The 10,588-nt window shown below is 33.1% G+C and overlaps 1 long non-coding RNA gene across 4 annotated transcripts; it reads left to right on the top strand.

Annotated features, from left to right (window-relative positions):
• The first annotated feature begins 2,272 nt into the window (after positions 1-2,272).
• LOC132315875 (uncharacterized) lies at positions 2,273-9,032 on the top strand. Of its 4 annotated transcripts, none has more exons than XR_009483873.1 (5): positions 2,273-2,459; positions 3,173-3,353; positions 6,156-6,317; positions 6,647-6,761; positions 8,791-9,032. It is a non-coding gene; the product is annotated as an uncharacterized LOC132315875 (long non-coding RNA). The 4 variants fall into 4 exon arrangements; XR_009483872.1 differs by having other exon boundaries at positions 2,442-2,459; positions 3,132-3,353; XR_009483871.1 differs by lacking the exon at positions 2,273-2,459 and having other exon boundaries at positions 2,586-3,353.
• Positions 9,033-10,588: the final 1,556 nt, after the last annotated feature.

Here is a 10,588-nt window from a genome sequence, read left to right as displayed (position 1 = left end):
TCCATCATTGCTGCGCTTGAATCATAAGACATCCTTTGGTAACAATTCATCACTTCCATGCAAGGGAACATCATCCTTTCCGACTTAATTCAACACATTTTTCATTAGATCTTGTGTTAGCTTTCTAACATAATATGACAACATGCAATCTTATTTTTGAGTCATGAAAGCGTGAAGTACAATGCAATCACATATCTGTAAATAATTAGCGTGACTTAACTATAAAAGGGAATCGGATTCACCTTATAAGTTGCAGAAAAATTCCACTGATTTTTGTCAAATACATGTAGAATGAATTTTTGAATCATACATTTCACTTGAAAAAAAATTATGGGAATACATGGAAACTACAAGTGAAAAACCATAAAACCAATACACAATCATATATATGTATACACTTTCTTCCCAGTTCCGAATTATAATTTCTAAAATTAATTAGTTTTGAAAGATAAACCTAATTAATTTACTAGGTGATTAGCCTAATTGATATAATTAACCTCTCCTCCCTCAAATGAGAGTTGAGGAGTTCGAGCCTTAGGTATTTGTGCGTGTGGGAGTGCTTTTATCTCACATAAAAAATAAATAAGATAAGACTTTTCTACTCAGAGGTGAGTATGTCATCTCTACTGTGCACACATATTATGCAATTACAAATATGTAAATAGTCTGCAATTATAAAATAAGAAAAATGATAAATAAGAAAATCAGAGAGAAGGTAACCGAATATATTCCAAAAATTCTTATTTATCACCTTCCTGATTTTGTAATTACAGACTATTTGTTTATCTGTGAGTAAGTCATGCTTACTCACTGGTGACTAGGCAAGTCTTGTTATTTTACTAATCATCGTAATAAAATGAGAGAGATACCATTGAATTCCAATATGGAAAAAAAAAGCTCTGCAAAATTAGTAGAAAGAGGAGCACAGAGATTGAACCATAAGGAGAAGATATCCCTTAAATTGGGAAGACGTGAGAAGGATTTTTTATTTTTATTTTTCCTTTTAAAACAAGACTAAAACACGGAGAAGAAGAGAATTTGACGGATAATTAATGGTTGAGAATTTTCTTAGCGTTAAAGTTCGATTATATCTAGGATCTTCAATTTCCTTTTCTGCATCATACATAATTGCGTGCCTTCGAATCAGCAATCTTTGTTACCAAGAGTTATAGTCCTTTATGTTGAATCTCAGATCCTTTAGTTGTTGAGTTTTCTGCCCCATGAAGAAGACCTTGCAATTCTTTTTTGGAGCAAGCGCTGTGATATCCACCACTCTTGAGTGGTCTCTCTAGTTTGGAAAAATGAATATATCAATAGCTTAATATATCTTTGTATAAACTTCAGTCATAAGTTCAAAATGGCATTTGTGAAATATGAGAAGATCAATTCTAATAAATTGTGTATTACACAACTCATCATAAGATCAAATCTAATAAATTGTGTATTACACAACTCATCAGAAATTCCAAACAATTATTTGTTATTGTTGGGGACCGCATAGCTAAAGAAGCATGAATAATGCGAACCAACCTGTGAAAGTTTTAACGCTCAGAAATAATTGGACCAGTTAGACTCTTCTGAATTTCAACACACAGCAACAACAACATATGCAATCATATTGAAGGTCTAACCACAAAGCATTGCACAACACAAGACGTCACTGTAAGAAAAACAGTTTTTTATCGCGCACTTTTTTACCACGGTTTTAAAATAAAATAATCGTGATAAAAAATATATTTTTTATCATGATTATTTTAAAACCGTGGTAGAAATTCTACCATGGTTAATGAAAAACCGTGATTATAACCATGCACTTTTTATCACGGTTACTTTTATAACCGTGACAATAAACATGTATTTTCTATCACGGTTTTAAATAACTGTGGTAGAAAGTGAATTATTTTCAATTCTGCTTACGCGCGTTTTATTCCCTCTAGTTTCATTTAAAAGAAAAAATTATAAACAAAAATATAACTCATACAGAAACCACACATAACATATATACTCAAAAAAATATATATATCTGCATATATCTCCAAAGCGGGCGCCTTTCTCTCGCGATCTATACCATCTATACTCGATTTGCAAATCCCCTTTCTCTCAAATTTCCAAGCCTGACCCCTGCCTTTTTCTCTCCAAACCCAACCCTTCTATCGAAGCCACTGATTTCTGAAATCTCCACCATTGAGGAGCAGCGGAGGGTTGAATCGATGGTCAGCGCAACGTTAGAAAGGAGATAGCGGCACAGCTAATTGAAAAGTTCCCTGAGTTTTAAGGTGCGTAGTGCCCCTGTAAAGTCCACCACAGATGGGCGTGGAGACTCAACAAGGATTCGCTCCTTTCTCCAAGCCCTAACCATAGCTCCCTCTCTCATTCGAAGTCCTAACCCCTCCCTCCTATTCGAAGGACACGTCAAACCGAAGACCTAATTTATCGTGTGTGCATCGATAAATTTTGAGGTTTGTATTTTCATCCCCTGTAAATTGTTATCTTCATCAAATTGATACTCAAATAGGTATGACATGACTTTAGTTTAATTCAATTAGGGTTTCTTATAAATTCCATTTCTTAATGTGTACTGAGTAAACCTTTTTTTTTTTTGCAATGCCTATATTGATTCTTTCTATAGGATGTTCATGATTTTTTTGTTTTCTCTATTTCTTTATCATTTGCTTGCGTCACATGAGGAAATTATACTTTCTATTTTTATTTTTTTTTGTTTCAATTTCGGAATAAAATCCAGCAGCATTTCAGTAAATCTAGACTGTGTATAGTTATTATATAGTCATTGTCTTAGAACAATCAAGTGAATCGTCAAATTTCTGGTTAAGAAATAAATGTGCCTAAGCAGTGGAACTGTTAACTTTTATCGTCTGCCAGAAGTGTAATTTATTTCTGATGTGGGTGCACTAGACTTTTTAGTTGTCACCTTATTGATGTCTGCTCATCCATTTTCAGTCGGCTTTTTTTCTTTGTTAATCGTCATCATCATACACTCTTAGCCCTTTTGCTTTTATTTTTTTTTATATGATTATTTGTAAGCTAAAAATACTTGTATCAGAAACTAGGATGTGGATTTTGGTTAATTCTCATCTAAAATAATGTTATGACCCTGTTTTTCTCATTGCGAGATGAAATTTGGGAGCTACTGCTTATGGCGTCGTGAACATAGGGAAAAAATGAAAGACTTTAGTAAAGAAGATGAAGGACCTACTATATGTGGCTCGGGCTTACTTTCCTAGTATTGCAAAGCTTGCAGCACATGACAAGCTATCACATGAAATGAAGCAAAATATTCAGGAGTTTGAACGTATTCTCGGTGAAGCTACAATAGATAAAGATTTCCCACCACAGTAAGTGATGATGACTTTATGATTTTCTAATATCCATCCATATAGTCCTGAGCAATAAGAATTTTAAATGCTTCCTCTAGTGCAGCAAAGTGTTTGCTAATTGCCTGTGGATCTGTTTGCTAAGTTCAAATATCACATTTCTTTATGCATATGTTTGTTTAGTTGAATGTAATTTCTGTACTTTAATCCAATACAAATGTTTTTATTATAGCCTTTTCATAATGGGGACCATCAATAACTTCTTTCACTACATAAGTCATGTTGTATTGTATATTTAGTTGTACTGCCTATGCATGTTTCTTTTATGTGGCCTAGGTTTTCCTGGTGCATTCATAACATGGTCCATTGGCAAGTTTTTTGACTCGCAATTCTTTCCTTCATTCATTTTATATATTGTAACATATGTAGTCTTACTGCTTGAGGCCTGCCTTTGTCTGAATTTATGATTCTGGTACATAAATGTATAGTATATTCCATGTGCTTGCCAAACATGACTTTACTAAAGAAAATAATAGTGAAAAACACAAGAAGAAAAAAAATGAAGTTAAATGTCAACAAGAACATTAAATTTTATTTTATTTTTCTAAATCAATTAATATAGGGCTGTAATTCTTGTTTTGCAAACTAAATCCTATTTGGGGAATTTTTTTGCTTGAAGAATCTTGTATCTGTTGAACTGGTGTGAAAAAAATATATATATATATATAGAGAGAGGAAATTTGATTGACATTGCTGATGTTCTACAGCTAAATGGTGGATGGCTGTATCAGTTCATAGACTCCTTTATTGGTTTTGATCTTATCATTGGTTGGAGCCCATGCAATAACCTTATAGGCAGAAATAGGGTTAGTGTGGATGGACCTGAGGGTAAATTTTTATTTCACTTTTTATGATTATTTCCATATTCTAGACTTGGTCAAAGAGATAATTGGGAAGTAACAATAAATTCATAAGAAAGGACCTACATTTTGGAGGTCACCCCCCCTCCCCCCCCCCCCCAAAAAAAAAAGAACGGTTGTAGTCTATCCAAGTGTCGGACATATTTTAGTTGGAATTGGAGGAAATTTACAATTCTATTTTCGATGTGCCGATCTGGTGCTTCCAAAATGAATTCTTAGACATTAAAGGCATTTCTGATGTTGGATGAGACTTGCTAATGTATTGTTTTATTATGATATGATGTTTTTACGCTATCTGGTAAACAAATTGATCATCTTCATGATATGCAAGAGCATTCCAATTTTATTATTGTGAAAATGATTTTTAGGTACCTCCAACCTGTAAATTAAGCACTATCCTACGTTTTAAAGGCTAATTATTAAAATGTTATCTCTCTTCTAAGCTAACTTTATTATATGGAGGAAAAAGAAAATCATCCAATCAGGTAAGTATAGCTACATATTGGAGTTTTGCTAGATGGATGTCTAGCCGAGGGTTAATATATAAGGTGCTTATGTTATGTAAGAGTTCTCCTTATATAATTTATTTTTTGGTTCATTAAATTTCACAATACCTACCTAAAAAATGGGAAAAAGAAAACAAGACTCTTACCACTTGTTTATTTATTTTCTATTGAAAATAAAAAGAGGAAAAAAAATAGAAATATGAGACCGTATCACATGATATTGTTCTACTATCATTCTTCAGCGTTTTTCCTTTTTCTTTTCTTCATTTCTAAGAACCAGAAGTAAAATAAAATGGATAAATCTGAATTATAATAAGAATGTGCTATGTAGCTAAATTACAATTCCTCTCCTTCCAAATACTCCAAAAGGCAGCTACAAGTATGGAATGAATCAGTTTGTTGGTTTGTTGTGAAAACCAAAGTAGCATATCTTCAATTGTTTGTGCTTGGGAGTGGTTCTTGTATTAACTACAATTTGTATGAATACATGAAAGGGAACATAGTTGTGTGAGATTTAATTAATTATTTTGCTTGATGTTTAGTTGATGGTTCATTCATTAGCAACTAGTCATGAACCATTTCTCTACTTCTTCTTCTAGTATCCTTATAAATGTTTTAATACATGAAAGGGAACAATTACATCTAATATGATATTCATTTTTCATTATTTTTAGATGATTGTAGTGTAATTGTTTGATGGCTTTGTAGTGAAAATGCAATCTAATTGTATATTTGTATTGCATAGTTGGTATTCCTGTTAAAATTATATATATTTTTAGGGCAGTTTATAGGACTAGTTCTGAAAACTAGAGTAAATGGGGGTACCAACTAGAAGGTGTTTCTGTGGTTCTGTTTTTGGTGGTGTGCAGTGTAATGGAGGAAGTGTTTGTTTTTGGGAAATGAAATACTACCTGGATTTATTACTAATTTTCTTTTTCTGAAGCTATGTTTCCTTTGTCACACCACACCAGTGGTGTTGAACAATTTATATTTGAATTTAAGTTCTTTTGCATTATAGTCCATTCTTTTGAGCAATTGATTCCCTTCAACTCTACTGAGAGTTTAATCTTTCCCTTCTTGTCCTCAATTGGTGCTGGTTTCTCATAACTGTATTCCTCCATATGATTCCTATAGGAATTATTCAATATTCACATCTTTTGCTTTTCCCTTCATTTTGTAAATTTTCACCATGATTTGGTGTTCAAACTTTCAATCAAATTCTCATGGGCTGTTATTGAAATTGTAGTTCTGAATACTGTCTTAGCTCATAAAGAGGAATGTATGTTGTAGCTTTTAGAATTATTTATGTTCACGACTTTTTGACTATTTCAAGTCTATTTTTTGATAATTTGATTGTAAAAAATACTTAACTATTGATTTATATCTGGCTTTTGTAGATCATAGGAAAAGCAAATAAAATTGGGGTGGGACCAAAAGAAGTAAGTGACAGGTACATCAATGAGTATCGTGGTAACATGAAACAAATTCAGTGCCTTCCTCCTACAGAAGAGCCAGGGGTAACTGATCATATAGAGCAGATAAAAAACATGATCCATCAGGTGATTCTCTTCCTATCATCATTCTTTGTCTTTCTGAAATACCTGGAAATCAGGAGTTTCTAAAAATAAAATCGGATGAATAGGGTATTTCAAAATGGAAAAATGATAAATTTCTATGTCAAATAGAGCAAGTAATTGTTCACCTCTTAGGAGGATTATCTATTTCTTATTTTGTGGAAATAAACCAAGGTAGGCTACTATATCTCATTGCTTAAACCACCTTTGTGACTGTAACTGTGGAAGAGAGCTAAGGTAGACAAACTTCTACATATAGTTTCTTATCTTGAGGTTATGGTGGTATATTTTTCTTATTGAAGTTGTTTATGCAGGTTTGTCTTCACATTTGCCCTAGGTGCTGGACCAGTCCCTAGTCTCCTCCTATCAGAAATATTCCCTAACCGAATTAGTGCAAAGGTAATGGCAATCTACATGGCAGTGCACTGGGTAAGTGGATAATTGTGTTATGCAGTTTATTCTGTCACTGGTATTGGTATATCATTTTTTTCCTTCTTTCATTGTGTGAACGGCAATTTAATTCCAACTTTTTGAAGGTTTCTTGAAAATAAGGTCTTCTACCTTTGAATTTCTATTCAATGTTGAATCCCGATGATCACTTCTCAAACTGTGAACCACAACTTTGAACTTAGTAGTTGAATTCATTCATGCTTATAAACTATGAACCAAAGATATCCAAAACTATGTCCACGAATCAATTTTATTTACTGGATAGTTGCAACCAAATATAAAATTATATATGTTGTGGCCATTGCTTGGTGCTGGTAAAAACTCAGGCTAACAAGTGTAGACATGGATTCAAGTTTGATAGCAGCAGCTTTAAGAAAAATAATGTCAAAGGTTAAATCTGTCTCCATTCTTCAACCCCAGATTTCCAAGTAACTGGACCACCACTACATAATGGCCTTTTTGCATTGGGCATATCAAGACCTAGAGCAAGAAAGGCATTCCTACATATTTAATATTTTTAAGCTACTAAGTTGATTGTAAATTAGTAGAACTCCCTACTTCACTTAAACTAAATAAACGTAAGGAAAACAGAAAAGTGATGCATAAAAATCCAAGAAGTCTCAAGAGTGGGCATTTGTCTAACTCCAATTTCAACCGTAAACTTATACAAATCTGATTTTTATATCCATAGCATAACTAAAATTTCTCAAAACTCCCAAAAAATAATTTACATTGTTGTTTATTAAAGGGGCAAAAAATGAAAATGATAAGACAGCATTACTTGTTCTTCTAATTCTTTCAAATAAGCTGATTTATTTCCAATCCCATTAATCAGCTTAACATGCAACGCCTGCAAGGATAAACAAAGAAAACTAGTCATTCTCTATAGAGTGACACTTAAAAATCATGCCAAATCAGTCAAGGTATGAATGGGTGATGAAAAGGATTGAGTAGGATGGAGACAAGAAAAATGAGATAAGAACAGGTCCCATCCTCTATGGAAGTTGGGAAAACCCAGCTTACAAATGTAAAGGATAGACTAATAAAATTGTCAATCAATTGATAAGAACTTGTGATATAACAAATACTGAACTCTTATCCCAACCTTAAGCTGTTCCAAATCCTTCACATCTGTATTCTGAAGTCCCTTCCACCAAATTACCTTTTTATCTTTCGCAATAATATCCAGTGCCATAAGGACATTCAATGCATCATATACTCGTCGTCTTATATTCTTCTCATCAGACTAAAACATTCAGAGGTTCACTTCTTAGCATACACAAGTTAACATAATAATAGCAGTGTAAAAAGGTTAAACTCTAGGGTTAATCAAACCTCATTGAAGGAAACTGCTGAACTATTGTTAATTCTGGTAAATCTGCTACAATTTCATCTGTAACCTGGACATCATGAACCAAGCAACCCAATAATTATAAGATAGAACATAATCATACACAGAGGCAATAACAGTAATCTAAATGAACTGGAAGAGAAGGCCGATTAGAATAACAGGAGAAGTGAGAAGAAGAATAACAAATAGAGATTTTTAGGGAGAAACCTTAATACTAGTGTGATAAATCCTAAAGACATTGAAGCACATATAAGGGCAAACCCTAGACAAACCTAATAAAAAATTTAGCAACCTCAAGGGGGTCACGTGCCTTTAAGTGACCAATTTTGCAGTGTATAGGGGGTCACGTGCCTTAAGTGACCATTTTTTTTTAATTTGAACATATCATATGATGGTAATTCACTCTGTCTTCGAGTACTTTCAATCACCTATTAAATAAGCCATGCTTAAGCTTTAATCCTGGGACTATTTCCTTGACACACTGAACTTGCTTTGCTTGAGTTAATAGGAAGAGTAGATCATTCAAAGTACCTTTATTATAATACTTGTTTTGCTTGGTTTAATTTTGGCAATTTTACAACTTGCTTTATAATTTTTTTTTTTCTAAATAACTTGCTTTATATTAATTCTTTTACTTCAACTATTACATCTTTGTAGGTCAAAGCTAGGATTGCGGGTTGCGGTTGACGTTACTTTCTTTTGTTGCCACTATATTTTTTGTATGGCTCATGAAGAAGTTGCAAGATATGAAGAATTTTTGTTTTATTTTGGTTAAGTAAATATATAAGGTGTGGATCATGTACTTTTTTGAAATTTGTATATGGTTAATTTTTGTATAAAACAATGACTTGAATTTGGTTATATATATATATATGATGTTATTTGTCAGTTTTAAATTATTTTGGTTTTGATTTATTTTGGGTTTGCTTCCAGGGTTCTTCTTGTAAGGCTAGTAGCGGGTGTAAAAAAATAAAAAAAAATAGGCTTCATAAGGGCTAAACTATTATTTTTTTAAAAAAATTATATAACACTTTCTACTATGGTTTTGCACCCTAGTAGAAAGTCCTTCTTTCTACCACGGTTCCCCGCCGTGGTAGAAAATAAACTTTCTACCACGGTGCAAAACCATGGTAAAAAAGAAAGACTTTCTATCACAGTGCAAAACCGTGGTAGAAAATATACTTTCTACCACGGTGCGTAACCGTGGTAGAAAGAAAGACTTTTTACCACGGTTTTGCACCGTGGTAGAAAACTTATTTTCTATCACGGTGGGGAACCGACTTTCTACCACAGTTATTTCTACCACGGTTCAAAACTGTGGTAGAAAGCCTTCTCCACCGTGGTAAAAAGTCATTTTTCTTATAGTGTGTACGTGATTCACTCTAAATCAGTGTTATGTCCATCGATGAGGAAATTTCACTATAAAACAATATATTAGGAGATTTTACAATTTGTAGAGAATTACCAACACCAAAATAACTTCTACACTCATTCTCACCTTGATCGAGGAGATTTTACAATTTGTAAATAATTACCAACACCAAAATAACTTCTACACTCATTCTCACCTTGTCCATGGTTGCCAGGGCAAAAGTTGAGATAACCAAGACTTACATCGTGTACTGCAAGACACTCTCTCATTTTTAGTATCCACCAAACCTAACGTAAGTCTCTTCACCCATCAACTTACAACCAGACACCCTCGCGTCTTCAGTTTCCACTCCACCAAACCTAACATAAGTTTCTCTACCCATCAACTTACAACGAGCCACCCTCGCATCTTTAGTGTCCAACTATCTCAACCCATCAACTCAAAACTCACTCTTTTGCGAGGCTATCCTTACAGGCCAATCATACCTCTCAATAATATCCTAGATATCTATTTACTTTCACTTTAATATAAGGTAAGATGCCACTAATCGAATAAAGATAAAAGTGTTACTATTCTTTTTTTTTTTCTTTTTTTTTTTTTTTTTTGGGAAATTTTCATCAAGTTTTGTCTAATCATTACTAAAAATAAATTGTTAGAATAATGATGTCTCAAATTGTATTATCATTATGTGTCTATTTTTAGAGTCGTATTGTATCGTGTAATGTTTAGATAACTCTGTCAGTGAGTTAGGTTTGGGGTCTACAAAATAGATACGTGGTTTATTGTTGAGAGTATGAGTGGAGAAAAAAGTGTAGCTCGTAAGGGCAATCTCGCGAGCGTACAATTGGTAGAGAGAGTTTACGTTTTTGTAAGATCTCTACAGATTATAATTAAATCTCCTCATCCATGGGCCCTGAATTTGGGTGAACCATGTAAAATCTTGTGTTATGATTTGGAATCACTTTTCTTCTTTTGATTTAATTTATTGCTTGCACTGTGCCCAACACAAATTACATATATAGTTTATATCAATTATAATTATAAATGGAATTACTTCAAAATATTGTGGCTAGCTTCATGATA

This window comes from Cornus florida, unplaced genomic scaffold (assembly GCF_030987335.1).
Source record: "Cornus florida cultivar Cherokee Brave unplaced genomic scaffold, ASM3098733v1 CherokeeBrave_3.0.0_Hap2_Chr07, whole genome shotgun sequence".
Classification (NCBI taxonomy): Eukaryota; Viridiplantae; Streptophyta; class Magnoliopsida; order Cornales; family Cornaceae; genus Cornus; species Cornus florida.
This window is presented reverse-complemented; position numbering and strand designations above follow the sequence as displayed.